The sequence below is a fragment of the Heterocephalus glaber genome, unplaced genomic scaffold, assembly GCF_053883595.1.
Source record: "Heterocephalus glaber isolate CG9 unplaced genomic scaffold, H.glaber_assembly_v1.0 deba00001504, whole genome shotgun sequence".
Taxonomy (NCBI): domain Eukaryota; kingdom Metazoa; phylum Chordata; class Mammalia; order Rodentia; family Bathyergidae; genus Heterocephalus; species Heterocephalus glaber.
Genome location: NW_028258324.1, coordinates 45735798 through 45751128, shown reverse-complemented (window position 1 = coordinate 45751128; position 15331 = coordinate 45735798). Strand labels below are relative to the sequence as shown.

The following is a 15331-nucleotide window of genomic DNA, read 5'->3' as shown; positions in this document are numbered from 1 at the left end:
TGATTTGGGAAATAAAATTGAGAAGACTTAGGAAGACACAAAAACAGAGCAAATATAAAAAAATCTGCAGATCTACAAACAATATATGTGACTTTATGGTAAGAAACAGTGTTCTCTTTGCAGAATCTAATATAATTTTATTTTCTTAAGTTTTATTTTATTTTTAATTGGTACATAATAATTGGGCAAATTCATGTGATTCAAAATAGCTGGAAGAGAGAATTTTGAATGTTTACTATAAAACAAAAATTTTTGAGATGATAATTTTGTAATATCAATCTTGTAAATATAAACCTTGAATCTTACACAAGAAAATCATCTATTCACAAAGAAAAGACAAAAATAAAACAAGTCATTGTTTCTTGTATTTTTTTCCACTTTATTTCACAAATGCCACTTATCCTTACATAGGATTAGGAAAAGGATCATTGCAGGTGATTGGCAACAAATGCAAAACTAGTCATTATCCAGGCAGGTTGACAACAATTATGAACAATTATGTAGAAGCAAATTATTTGTTATTTATAATCTATGTTAGAAATGTGAATAAAGTATTGGAAAAAGGAAACTAATCAAACCTACATGAGAATAAACACTCCAGTAAAAGGAGATATTCTTCAAGATCTCATTCGGAAAGAACATAACTGATACTTATACAAGTGGAACCATTCTTCGTTTATTTAAATTAATTAAACTTTTTTGGGGGCAAGAACTATTCTAGCTCTTTTGGTTGATGCAAACTTACAAGTTTATTTCCCACTAGATTTAGTTATTTTAAAAATCTAACATTTTAAATTATGTAATGAATTATAGTGGCCTAAATGCTTTATGGAAATAAATTAATACCATCATGTATTAAAAATATATTCTTCAAAGTAACTTTCATATTATTATTTTAAGGTTATTTATAGTAACTATTTTCCTTGAGTGATGGTGATGTTGACCTTGTAATTGATTGGGAAAATATATTTTTAATCTTTAAAGTTTGGGAAAGAACTGGTTTCTTATATAACTCTGAAAATTTTCTAATTTGTAAATTATTCTCTTCTTACCAGAGTATGTATTTGACCCTGTACAAATCATGGAGCTATATAAACATTATATTTTGAAGATTTTTTAATATTGAGAAGACAAATAATTTATACTATTGAATGCTAACATACATTATAACATTTAAAGTAGTTTTTTTCTATCCAGAATTTAAATAGACTTAATTCACATTGTTAATTACCTTTCAAATATTACTCTTTTTAAAAAACCTGAATTTATTTTTAAGACTGTAGATTAGTGGTATTCAAAGTAACAACTTTTTAAATGTACATGTGAAATTGCAACTTTCTTTTCCTTCTTTTCTTTCAATTATCAAAGGTATTATTTCCTGTTATTTACTTGATATTAGTCCAATATTTAAAAGAACCTCTGTACAGTTGACTCAAATCAAATCCAAATATTTCATCTGGGCTGTGACCTCCATTAATCAGCTCTTCCATAAAATTCCAATTTAAAGCAATACCAAACCATGTCCCATTCCTAAGAATTGCAGTTCACCCACAAGTTATATATAACATATGATTTAGCAATAGGAACATGGTGAGTGGTGGGGTTGTGGATTTCATCCTAACTTCACTACAAGTTTCAAGTTTCTGTTTTGACCAAGTTGTTATTGACTTATTCTGGATGAATGAGTTTATTTAGACAATATGTGCATGGCACAAATTGTTAGCTATCCCTCCCTTTTTGTCTTTTTACCATATCCAGCCTTTCTGATCTTTAGTGTTTTTCAGTCCTGGAGGTGTTTTCCAGCTCTTTTTCCTGCAGTTTATTGAAAGAGTGAGACATGGATGAGATGCTGTTTTGTATGTTTGCTATCATGTGAATAAAAGTCACTTCCATTTGCACATAAGTCAGAAAGAGAAAAAGGGATTCTTCTCTTTGCAGTAGCTACCTTAGAATTTCTGTTCTGAGGTCTTATCTGGGCTCTGATAGTAAGTGTGCTGTGGTCCAGTGGAGATGTCTAGCCTTGGGCACAGAAGGGAAATGTTTGCCATCCTACATATGGGTGCAAAGTTCAGCAAAGGACACATATGCTTATCCAGAAATCAGAAAATGATTTGGACTTATTTGTATGCCAATTTTAACTTATCTCTGGCTTGACCTGAGAAAAGTAACTATAGAAAATCAGATTGTAATGGCTTAAAACAAAAAGTCAACAATGAAATGAATTCACACTTTGACAGGGGTTAACTGACTTTTGCCTAAAGCTAGGCAGGAAAAAAAAATGATGTTGATCTTGTTTCAGTACTTTAAAAAAATTCGTTGATAATTGGCAATAACTTTAGCCTGGACTCAGCTATGGGCAGTGAACAGCATTCTGAATTTGGGTTTCAGATTACTATAGACAAAAGAACAAAGGAGTAGAAAAGAAAAAAGAAAGAAAGAAAGAAAGAAAGAAAGAAAGTTTATTCATTAATGAATCTTTTATTGGCAAAAGACAAATTTTAGAGCATTTCAAGAAAAAAGATACATAGTCCAAAAACTAATTATGATAGGACACTATTCAGTGAGATAGATGACTTTTTCAAATTTAGTGTCTTGGGCTGGGGATTTAGGTCAGTGGTTCTGGTGCCTGCCTCACAAGCGCAAGGCCCCAAGTTCAATCCCTGGTACCAACCCCCCCCCCAAAAAAACCAAAAAAACAAATTTAGTTTCTTTTTGATAGGGTTCAAATGGGTAGAAATACTATTGTCTCAGTTTCAGAAGTAAAAGCTTAGCTATTTTTTTCAACATGTTAAGACCTAAGAAATCATCCAAATGTTCAGATTATATTTAATGGTTAGAAATATTTTCCACTCCAGGACTTATCTTAAACTGCTATATTGTTTTTTACTTGAAAGCATAGCTAAGAAATAGTTCATGTGTCATGTTTTAAAAAGATAAATTTCTGTTTTACATTTCAGTTTCTATATTCATGAAGCAAATAAAATAAAACTCCTTTTAAAGGAAAGAATATGTAAAATTTGAAGTATGTTTTAATACATTTTCTTACATGCATTCAGTAACTATTTCTCATCAATAGCACATGTACAGATACAACAGTCCACAAATGTGTCTGATTATTGGGCCATCAATTTCACTCATACTAAATAAAGTATTGTAATTTGACTTTATTATTTACATGATTCTTAAAATATGCAGGCCATTGACCACACAAATAAACATGTGCTTTTGGATCAGTATAAAGCCTAGTGTTTATGAACAGGGTTCTTTGTATTTTTAATAATATCTGGCACATTTAAGCAAAATGCTTTACTGAAACATGGAGCCTGGATAATTGTGTGTTTTGTGATTGTGCAGGGTAGAGGCTCCAACCTCTGCTCTTCAAGCAAACAAGAGTACAAAAATCTGTTATTACCATTTGACATTTTCTTTGCATGATTAAGTCAGTTGGTAAATCTCCACTTCACAGTCCTTAGAAGCCCAGATTTCCTGTTATAGAGCAATGTGGTTCTGATTACAACTTTATTGAAATCCAGGCATAGTACCTGTGTTCTGCTAGCAGTTCTTCCTCTCATTTCTTGTGTTAACATGAACAATCTAGTGTTCCTACTTCGCTTTTTGTTTTCTGCAATGGTTGGGGTGATTGACAATCCTAGGGGGTTGTGGAGAAGGGAGTGAAGATAGTGTGTCATCTGCATTTCAAATTATGGTATTAATTAATTAAGTTGGAGAAGAGAATTATGATGAAAAGTTCTAAGAATAAGAATGTTTTTCTAGTGTGGAGCTGTGACTCATCTATTTGATGCTTTAATTTTGTCACCAATAAGTTCAGTTTGTGAGACAATAGGATTATGTTTCAAAGGAATACTGTCAAAGACTTCTAGATAGAGTGCAAAATGCTTCAATACTACCCACTATCTTTGCTCCCCTGGCTTGTATGGTAACTTCCTAACTCATCTGCCTTATTTTATTCTATTATTTTCCCACAGAAAAGCTTGAGATTTTTTTTTAACAAAATGAGTATAAATGAGGTAGCTCATATCTCCTGTTGGAATTCTCCAATGGCTTTTCACTACACTCTAATCAATATTCAGTCTCTTTTCAGTGACAGCCAAAGCCTGACATGATCTGGGCCACACCATTTTTCTAACCTCAATTCTCACCATTCTCCTTGTTTCACACTATATTGCATGTATAATGGCTCTTCTTGGCCCTGTCTTGCAACCTTTGAGCTGATTATTTCCTCTTCTTGGAAGACTCTTCTTCTGCTATGTCATATTACTTATTTCTCATTCATCTTTTAAGTCTCAGCTGGTCCATCCTGTTATCCCTTTTGCCCAGGCCACTTCATCTAAAGAAAAGCCGAGGGATTCTTCACCATTGTACATTACTGTATTTCTTTCACAGCACTCACTACTTTTTAATATTATCTAGTTGGTTTATCAGCTTACTTGTGTATTTTTTGTCTCTTTGTATAAGAATGTGTGCTACCTAAGGAAAAGGATTTTATCTTATTCATGGTGGACCATAGCTTGTGTGGCATACACATGCAGTGGGTGGATGAAAGCCAAATTACTGAGTTTGCCTAAGTTTTTGATTAGCCAGAAAAAGCTCAAGATTGGTTCCAGAGTCTCACAATTAACTCAAGGTCCATTAGTTGTAAACACTAGTTTCTGTATTTGCCTTAGTTCTTGGTACGGCCCTACATTTATTTGGTTTTATTAGTGCCTAGAAGGAGAACACAAAATATGCTAGGTGCTTAGTCAATGTTAAAAATGTAGAATCTGGTATTTTATTTTCAATGAGTTGAATAATTCCATACTTGCCATATAATTTATTAACTCTGATAAAAAGCCAAGTTTCTTAACATAAAAAGAAAAAAATGAGTTATACCACTTTCCCCATTTCAGTGTCAGCAAGTCACTTTTCCATATTCCCAAAATGTAAAAGCCATGCAAGAGTTAAAAATAGTACTGACAGTTTTCATCTAGATGTCTTTCAAAGAATTTTTACATATTACTGTAACTGCTTGCATAAAATTTTTTAAGGAAGTGTTCTTACACCCCCTTCCGCAGATGGAATTAATGTTAGGTGACTCATCTAGAGGAAGTACCTCATGTTTCTCATCCCACACCCACTGTCCGCAGCCCCTCCCTGCTCATCTCCTGCATCTTTACTGGCTCCCTATTTTCTGGCTGAATGTGTTTGGTCTTTTTGGCTTCCCTTGGATTTTCTTAAAGTTCAAACTTACTCTCTTCTTCTTTTTTATCAAATTGTTTAAATCAAAGAAAGGGCCAGGGAGTAGAGCTTGATATTAGGGAATTGGAGACTTGAGATATGGGAGAGAGACTTGAGAGATCCTCCAGAAGTCCAACAAATCTTTATGATGAAGAAAGCAAAGACCAATGCAAAGTGAAGTAATTCTTTCTCAAAGTGAACCAGAAGGAAGACTGGAAATGACTAGGGCATTTACTCATCTTTTATAGTAATGATCTCTCTTTTATGTAACCCAAACCTTCATTTCCTATTTCCAGGCCATTCTGTGAGCCACACAGTTGAGAATACTTAAAGCCTCTGGCTATCAAATAAAATTTGATTAGCTGCTAAAGGCCAAATTTTTAGTTTTGATGGATATAACAGTGGGATTTATTTCCTTTTCTTTCCTCACATCTTGGTAACACCATTATTTATTGTTCTGGGAAGAATACGATACATCCTTAAGGGGAGGGGTAAAGTTGCAATAGAGTAGTAATAAGGGTACAAGGAGTATGCCTCTAATTCCACAAATGAGAAATCAAAAAGCACAAAAAAATGGACAACAACCTCAAGGTGGTTCTGACCCTAACCAGTAAGTGCAGGAGGCTCTGAATTGGCCCAGTGGATTGCTTTGCCTTGTCCTTACTATCACAGCCCAAATTTCATTTCTTACAAGTATAAGCAAGAGGTAAATAGCATATTTTTTAACCATCTGGAATGGTTTAGTTAGGAAGAAAATGGGCCCCAACATATGAGCCATTAGAGAAAAGAGTTTCTTCTATTATTAAAAAAAGAAAAAAAAAGTCAGGGCCTGCATGTGCTGTATGGTACATGAGCTACTTTCCCATCTTCAACTTCATCATTCATGGGCAAAGTATTGAAACCCTGTTTAATATCTTAAATTGCAATGCTGTTTTAAGGTCTAATATAATACTAGCTAAGTTCATAGGAGATATTTGGTAGCTGATCACCTTAGAAATTATAGAGATGGTTCAGACCCATTGAAAAATAAATAACTGTCAATATATTATACTGTCTTTGTTATTTTCTTGTTGCTGAGACAAAAATACCCAACACCCACAAGTTAAGGGAAGAAAGGCTTATTTAGCTCACAGTTTGTGGATGTTTCAGTTCATAATCATCTGACTCCAACTCAGGATGGCATGGCAGACAGGCATTGTAGAGGAAAAGCAGTTCATGGCAGGTAGAAGGTAGCAAAGCAAGAAAGCAAGGGACCTTAGCAGTTTCTTTCTGCCCCTTTTATATCCTATCTAGGCTGCTGGGTTTGGGGTGGGTGCCAAACAAATCAGTGGACAAATTTAGTAATCACATACCCTTAATCCCAGAAAGTATTGCATCATGAGTCAATCACACACTTTAGATCCAGCCACCTCTGAATAAGTCCCACCTATGATTGCATGAGAATTTGAGGGGCCATCTAGGCACAAGCCATAACATGTGTTAAGAAACATAATGTTCTTTCCCAAATCTGTAGTAATCAGAGTTTTTATATATAATGATTTTTATCATTATGTAAGCTATCTTCAGCTCCACAGAGGTCACATTTAGTAAAGGCCCTTTTGAGAGGTATCTTATTATATTAATTATAGGCAAGAAAATCAAATCTAAGTGACCATTTATGGACATTTGAAACACCTAGAAAAAAATGAAATATGTTAAATGCCAGGTCAGTGTCTTGTTCATGGATGAAAGAGGTAAAAATGAATTTTTCCATAACAAAGTCTAAAATCTATTTGAGTAGATTTTTAAAAATTCATCTAATTGTACTATTCGCATGTAGATACAATCTGCACCTACCATGGTAGCTTGTTGTTATGTATTTTTCTTTTGTATTATTAAGAAAATATTAATTCTACAGACTGTATTTTATCAATTCATGTTTTCATTTTGACTTGCTATATGAAGTTTAAACTTGTAACTTCTCACAAATTCACCAAACTAAATTTTAAGATTATCTAAGGATTTTTTTTCCAACATAGAAATATTTTTTCTATATTTACTGTTTTGAAAGTGACATATGCTAATTGTTAAAAACTAAACCAAACAAACAAAAAATATACTCAGGTTCTACAGAAAGCTTTTAATAAGATCTGCAAGACTATTACCCAGACGTAATTGCTGTTTTGATCTGTATTATCCTGGCCGTTTTCTATGTATCTTCCTAAGTAGAATCATACATATATAATGTTTTCAAACTTATTTTAAACTAAAATGTGCCAAGATCTTTCAAAGCCAACAAATAGGTATTTATATTATTTTAGTGCCTTTAATAAAAGTCTATTTGTATTTCTATACCTTAATTTATTTTTATCAGTTCTCCTTCTAGAGAACACATATGTTCCTTTTACCTGACTACTTTTACTATTAGAACTTATGCATTTACTTGTATGATTGTTTCCATAGGGTTAATTCCTATCAGTGAAATTGTCAGGTTAAGGGAAAGTCACAGTTTTAAGGATTTTGAGATGTACTTCAAAACTTCCCTCTGGAAAGTTCCCACAAATGCCTTAGTGTTTGTGAGTGGCTTTTCTTTCTTTTTAACTCTAGATGCTATGAGCCTTTTTAAAATTTGGACTTTCTAGTAATATAAAATACGTCAACTTAATTTGCTTTGCTTACTGCTTAACATGAACAATTTTATATGAATATTGACCAGGATTATTTTTGAGTATTTTTTATTATTAAAGATGTTAGTTTGCTACAGGCAATTCATATTTTTTCAGACTTATTTTTCTTGTTTTTTCAGACTTATTTTTAATAGCATCTCACCTGTTATGGCTATGGCTAGTCATTTGGAATATTCATGATTTTCACATTCATTTCTACAATTCATGGTATCCAAGATTCCAAACGTATAATGACAAAAGTCGTATGGCCACTAAAGAGCAGGGACAGGTAAAAAATAGGAGTGTACTTCAAAGAAAGACCCAAGGTACCTTAGATATTGTTTAAAACAGTAACTAAATTATAATATGAAAGAGTAGGACTAAAGCCACACTCCTACCACCTAGACCACTAGTTCTTGGATATTAAGGTTATGAACCTTGTTAAGAATCTAATGAGGTTGGTTCATCCACTCAATAGAAAAACTGTACATATAATTATATATTAATATACATAGATATATAAATACATATATATGAAAATATTCATGCCATTTTATGGAGTTTATAAACCTTCTAAGGTCCATGGACTTTAGGTTAAGAAGTTTCATCTAGTCTCAAATTATCATTATTTTATAGACTTTGTATTATTTATGTTTCAGCTACCATTTAGATTTTATAGGTTGGAGAATGCCAATTATTAGCACTGATTTCCATATGAAAATATCTTCACTTCTTTGGAAAGAGTAGGATTAGACATGATAAAAATTTCCTAATAGTTAACATTTTTAAGTATTTGTCATACTCTAGAGATGCTAGAAATTTCTCCCATGTGACTTTGTAAAGGGGTTACATACCTTTTAGTCTGGTTTGTATTATCCATAAGGATGGGCCAGATGAACTCTCAAAATGTTCCTTGCCTCTGGGCACTTTCTTCTTCACACATGAGCTTGCATTGCTACAAGCCCTAATTGAAGGTCGTGTTCAGTACTGATGTTATCTACATTGTCCTTTGCAAAAAAAATTTTTTAAAAACAAGGAAAAGGTTTAAAAAAATTCTAAACTATATTGTTAAGTCTAAGAATAAATATGAGTAGGTTTGACTTTCAATTCTTCCTAATAGCAAAAAACACACACAGAGTATGATTGTGAGTCATCCTTCTAAGCTTTAATTTCTTACTGCTCTCTTGTGGCCATTCAAATGAACTGTCCAGAGGTTTTTTTTTTTTTTTCTTTTTAATAGATTGTATAATACTAATAGGAAAAACTTTCAAGTGAAATAATCCTGTTTTGTTTGTGTAGTAATTTTAGAATTTTTGACATTTGGACACCAAGACCATAAAACAATTTACTTTATTATTAAGCACTAGGAAGGGGTTGCAGAATAAGAAAGGCCTGTACTTTTCTGTGATTTTTAGTAAAAGCAACCACATTGATATTCAGCTTTGAAGTCATCAAAAGGCTGAAGTTTACAATATTTCTGGCCATTCTGAAGACAATGTGATTCCCAGCTTGTTCTCTTTGTGGTTTGGGTATTATTAGTAGGGTCTAAGTATAGTCACCATAATTTAAAACAGCCTCTTTTCAGGGGGAGAAAAAATTCAAATATTGGCTATACATTAGAGTGAAAACAAGATTTCGCTAATAAGTAAAATTATTTTCTTGTATTTGGGTCACGTAATACTCCCTATGAGTAGAGAGGACCCAGGAGTTGCAGTTTCAACAATCCTAGAAAACACAGTGAATTGAAATGCCTTATTCTTTCTGTTGTGTGTCAGTCATGCAAATTGTTAAACATTCTCTAACAAATCTCTAATTCATTTGACCAGTTTCTGTGACCACATCTATTCAAATACGCCAGGATTTAAGCACAGTTAGCAACTACTCCGCTGTAATTAGCATATATGTGTTTCTGTAGCTATCGTGCTTTAAGAAGAGGTGCATGCTGTTCCAGGCATTATGCCATAGAGACAGAGCTAGACTTAGAGTTTTATAGCAGAAGAATCAGTATATGCAAAATCCCCACAAATGAAAGGGAGCAAGAAACTTTTAAATAAAATACAAAGGTCATTAACTGTCGTAATTAAACAAGGGAAAAGAAGTGTAGGATAATTTAAAGTTGACATATGTAGGTTTTGGGAGTTCATTCTAGTGGATAGTTTGACTTTCTTATATAAGAGTATAAGAAAGGCATCAAGATGATTTAAGCAGGTACTGATAGGATCTCTGTGTTTGCTTAAATGTGGAAAATGAATAGACAGAAGTCAGGGTGACAAGAAGAGAGTCCTTTGAAAGTGTCTTAGCTACTCCTCTCATTGCTGAGACACAATACCCAATACTCACAACTTAAAAGAGGAAAGGTTTATTTCAGCTCACAGTTCATAGAGGTTTCAGTCCATAGTTGACTAGTTCCAAGGCAAGGCAGCACGGCTGAGAGGGCAGAAGAGAAAGAGCTCATGACATGGCAGGGGGAAGCAGAGAGAAAATGATCAAGGGAGGAAGGGGATAGATCTTTCCAGGCTACACTCCCTGTAATCCACCTCCTCCATCCAGGCTTTCCCTTCTAATATCACATTTAGCTATAAGCTCATCAGTGCACTAATTTACTGATACGTATCACACCCCCATGAGTACATGATGCTTTGGGAAGACATCTCAATATAAATAATAACAGAAAGCTGTTGCAATAGTTCAGGTGAAAACTAGGGGGACATTGACTAGATGTGAAGAATTAAGTGAACAAGATAATCTGAAAGGTCTAATTTTCAAGACTCATATGGGACATCAGGAGTGAAGTAACAGAAATAATTTGGATAATTCCTGGTTCTACAGTTTCAATACAAATTTGAATTTGGTTATTCCAATGAGGAATACCAGAAAGTAATCAGCTTAGGCAGAAAGATTGAGTTTTAGCTGTATGGAAGACATCCAAGTGGAGATGTGAAGAAGAGAGCTCAGTATGTCAATCAAGAATTCATAACAAATGTCTGTGATAGAAAGATACATTTCAATGAGCTTGATATTCTAATATGTGAATTTTGTTGAGATTGTTGAGGAATAGAAAACTAATAAAAAATAAACTGTGCAAATGAAGCTTGAAAAATTTAAACATTTGTCAGGCTAAAAAAATATTCAAGAGATACAGAGACACAGAAGTGAGGCAAGGAAAGAGAGAGAATGTAAAGGTCTGGGGACAAAATATAGCCTTCAAAAGCATGCACACAAGGATCTACTTCCTCCAAATAAGCATTACCCTCTAAGTTTCTACTACTTTTCAGTAGCTTGTTATATTATGAATCCATCAATGGATTAATTTATTGATAACGGTAGCTCTCTCATGATCTAATCACCTTCAAGGGCCTCATTTCTGAACACTACTGCCTTGGGGATCAAGTCTTTAACACATGAACTTTTGGGAGACATTTCAAATCTAAACCATAGCATGTCAACCAGCTTAAGAAATAATAAATACTAACAACCAACATCTATGAGAGTTCATATGCATATTTTCTCAGATCTTTATACATATTAACTCATTGTAACCTCTCATCTATAGTATCATGTAGAATCTATAGATATTATTATCTCTATTTTAAGGATGGAGCACAGCTTGGGTACAGAGTTTAAGTACTTTCCTTGAGACTCACAGCTAATAAACTAAATCTTTTAGTTAGCTTTCCATTACTGTAAAAAAAATTTGAGACAATCAACTTAATAAGAGAAAAAGTTTATTTTGCATTTTGTCTCACATTTCAAGCAGTTTCAGTCCATGATCACTTGGTCTTTTTGCTTTGGGGCCTGTAGCAAGACAGCTGATCATGGCAAGAAGACCATTAGTCTTCTAACAAAACTCCTCATCTCACGGCTGGGACATGAAGACAGGTAGAAAGAGGAAGAGACTAAGGTCCTTAAAGGCATAACTTCATGACTGAAAACTGCCCAGTGGTCCCATCTCTTAAAGGTTCTACCCCTTCCCAATACTTTCAAGTTAGACATGAAGATTTTAACACAATGTCTCTTGGGAGACACTCAAGATCCACCTCACCAAGGCAGTCTGACTGTGGAGTTTTGTGCTTTGTATACCACTATATTTTTCTGGCTCTTAAGAATTTAAAGATAAAGAGGAATAGGCCCCAGCCAGGGCCCCACCCAGACACCAGCAGCTTGGGTGTGCATGCCCCAGCCAAAGGCCTGCCTGGAAAACATCTGTGCAGGCATGCAGGCTCCAGCTAGAGGTCTGCCCAGATACCATCAATAAGTGTGTGCAGACACCAGCCAGAAGCCTACCTGGACAATAGCCCAGCGAGGGGATCCAGAAGGCCATCATTTTGAACCCAGGTATTGGAACAGTGGTGAGCAGCAGAGGGAGGCCTCTCTAAGGCTTGTTGAGAATTGAAGCCCACTGGGAGAGCAAAGAGTCACCTCAATAAAGGCATAGCAGACTGCATTGGTTGAAATGAGAAGACACCTAAACAAGATTTAAAACTAGACTTCCAGATCACCAAAGGCAACTCCAAGGGGCAACAAGATGGTACAATCTGAAACTCAACCACCTGGACTCCCTGAAATGGAAACCAAAGAGGATCTAGAAAAATAAAATCATGTGTAATTTCTCAGATAACAACAGAGATTGTGTCATAGAGAAAGACATGATTAATAACTCTAGAGTAGACACACATAAAAAAAAAATAGAGGAGCTGAGGAACATGATGGAATCCCAGCATAGGAAAAAAATGGAATCCATAAAACAGATGCAAACAGATATCCAGGAGATTAAAAACTCTATTGAAAGTTTACATAGCAGAATGAGCCAATCTGAGGACAGAATATCAGATATAGAAGACAGGATTGCGATTAGTGACCAGGAAAAGAAAGAATTCTTAAGAATAGCAAGAATTTAAAGATAAAGAGAATAAAATGTATTTTTTACTTCAGTGACAGGAAGGTCAGCATGACCTTACTACAAGATGTTTGATTGAATGACGGGGCCAGCAGCCACATTGGAGTGAATTGGAGACCTAGGGAGGTGAAGAAATGGTCGTTACACTTGGATACAGCTGTACACACAGCTTCTGAGAAGTGTGGCTCTGAGAAATGAAGATTAAATCAGGCCCAAGATATGCTTGTGCCAGGAGAACTCCTGTGAGGTCAGGCAACTGTGGAAGACTTCAAAGATCTGAATCATGCCTCGATGGATATGAGGGAGAGGTTTGGAAATGCACCAGGTTCTTAGCTCTGCTTTAGAATGAGACAAAATCACTTCGTTAGATCTGATATTAAATTTTTTTGGTTAAAACTATTTTACTCATCTCATTATTAATTCTATTTCAAAATCCAAGGAATTATTACAGAGTTTTAAATATGGCAAAGATAAATGTTCTAGCGAAAGTCACTTTATTGGCTGTGACTTTGGACAAACTCCAATCTCCTGGTTCTTCAGCTGTAGAAGAAGGAAAACATCTCTGTGTAACATTTTCTGTTGGGTCAAGAACAAATATATCTTGTTAACTATATAATTTTATACAAATTCTGGTTATTTATAAACTATTGGAAGAGCAATGGAATGTGAAAGGCAGGGAAAGATTCTAGTTTTTGAGATTTTGCCAGACTAGGAGAACTATGCTTACTGAAAATACAGTAAGTACTCAATAACTATTTTTTGGAGGATTAACTGGTTCTAACATTTAGAAGCGCCCAGAATCAACAGTATACAACCACTATGGTCAAACAAGGATCATCTTGACCTTTGCCCAAACACCATTCACAATGAGTACATTGGCCAATAGAGAGGGAAGAGTCAAGTCAGCAGTAGTGATAGAACAACCTTTAACATAATAACATAAATATTCACTGATTGATTGATTGATTGAACTGGACACATTATCAACATGTGGCACAAAATGTTTCCACAAGTGATCTGGTGAGACTTTAGAGGAAGAAGCCCACCAGCACTATGGCAGCCAGACATTTCCTGAATAGTCACACTGCAACTCCCCTGATGAACTGCCTACCAGTGCCAATTAAATGTAACTGTAGTTAAACATTCAGGGTGGTAGAAAGTTATCTTTAGAATAGCTTAGGATTCACTGATATTTTTAAACAAAATAAATAAGGGCAACAAGAACTATAACAAACATAGTAAATGAACCAAACATAAGAAAGAGAAAGAGTGGGTGTGTATGTTTGGACATGACCTTGTTAATGTGAAGCACATAAAGCAAGTGGGAATGGTCTACATCAGATCTCTGAAGGAGTCATCATTTCACACACTTTCACATCCTGGAACAGCAGCAGATATCCCTGACCATCTTCCAAAAACCTAAAAATACAAAACCAGGGAGATTTCTAATAGGATCAGGTTAAGATCAAATGTGAGACTTCTACACAGTTGCTGATAGAGGAGACCTGAAGAAAAGGTGTGTCTCTTTTCACTTCTCTTGGAGATACTCCTGCTATGTTGGTAGTGGCCTTTGAGATCCTTGCTTTCTGGATGCTCATGTCTCACTCCATGCAAATTTCACTTCTTTCTTAATACATAAATTGCCTTCTAAATTAGTCAAAATCTGGAAGCCTGAAGTTAAAGCCTACCTTTTATAACAAAGTTTTAAACACCACTTAAATATAGCACTAAATGTTATGTTTGAAATATAGCCATGGGATTAGTTTTAGCAATAAAATTTAAAAAGACGAGTAAATTATTGATGTGTGGACAGTCAAGTTTCTAAATTCTGTAAAAAAAAAAAATGTCTGTAACTACAACCAGTTAGGCCCGTGCATCCATACCACTCCTTGTAAATAACAGAAACACCAGGAACCTGCAGCCATTGGAATCTATTGGTGGGACTGCTTCTCTTCCTGGGTAGGTGAGTTCAATACACCTTCCTATGACCCACAGGCACTCAGGAGGATGACTCTATCCTTTTCGTGTAGTGGCACCCTTTGCCTTCCTCCACCTTGAGACTTTTCTTAGGCTAGAATCTCCCTTCCTTTTCTTCTCATCTACAGTAGCAGGGTTAAAGCTTGCTCTTGGTGGACTTATTCCCTGGATTCCATATTCTCTGTATAAAAGTACATTTATTTGTATGAAGATGAAAATAACTCTTATTTTCATTTTTAAAATCAGACATCCAGGTAATCTATCACATTCATATCCCACTCTGTCTTTGCCTGGTCTGGCATAGATTGCATTATGTCTTCACTGCTCCAGAAAATATAACAGAAAGGTATATAAATATCACATTTTCTTTATCAATTTATCTGCTAGTGAACATATAGGCTGCTTCCAAGATTTAGCTATTATGAATTGTGTTGCTGTAAACATGGGATGCATGTACCACTGTAATATGACATTATTAACCTTTGGGGAAGATATCTAGAAGGGGAATAGCTTGGTCAAATAGAATTTCTATTTTTGGTTTTTCAGGAATCTTCATATTGATTTTCATAGTGGCTGT

At 34.7% G+C, this 15331-nt stretch overlaps 1 long non-coding RNA gene across 2 annotated transcripts in view; it reads right to left on the bottom strand.

Moving 5' to 3' along the window:
• The window catches only part of LOC101718132 (uncharacterized), a 30158-nt gene extending 21109 nt beyond the window's left edge, over positions 1 to 9049 (bottom strand). Inside the window, exon 1 of one of the 2 annotated variants that reach the window (XR_002392976.2) lies at positions 8735 to 9049. This is a non-coding gene — a long non-coding RNA (uncharacterized LOC101718132). Of the gene's footprint in view, positions 1 to 6366; positions 6663 to 8734 lie in introns of those variants that run through there. The other variant, XR_015440942.1, reaches the window with a different exon arrangement.
• Between the last annotated feature and the right edge of the window lie 6282 nt (positions 9050 to 15331).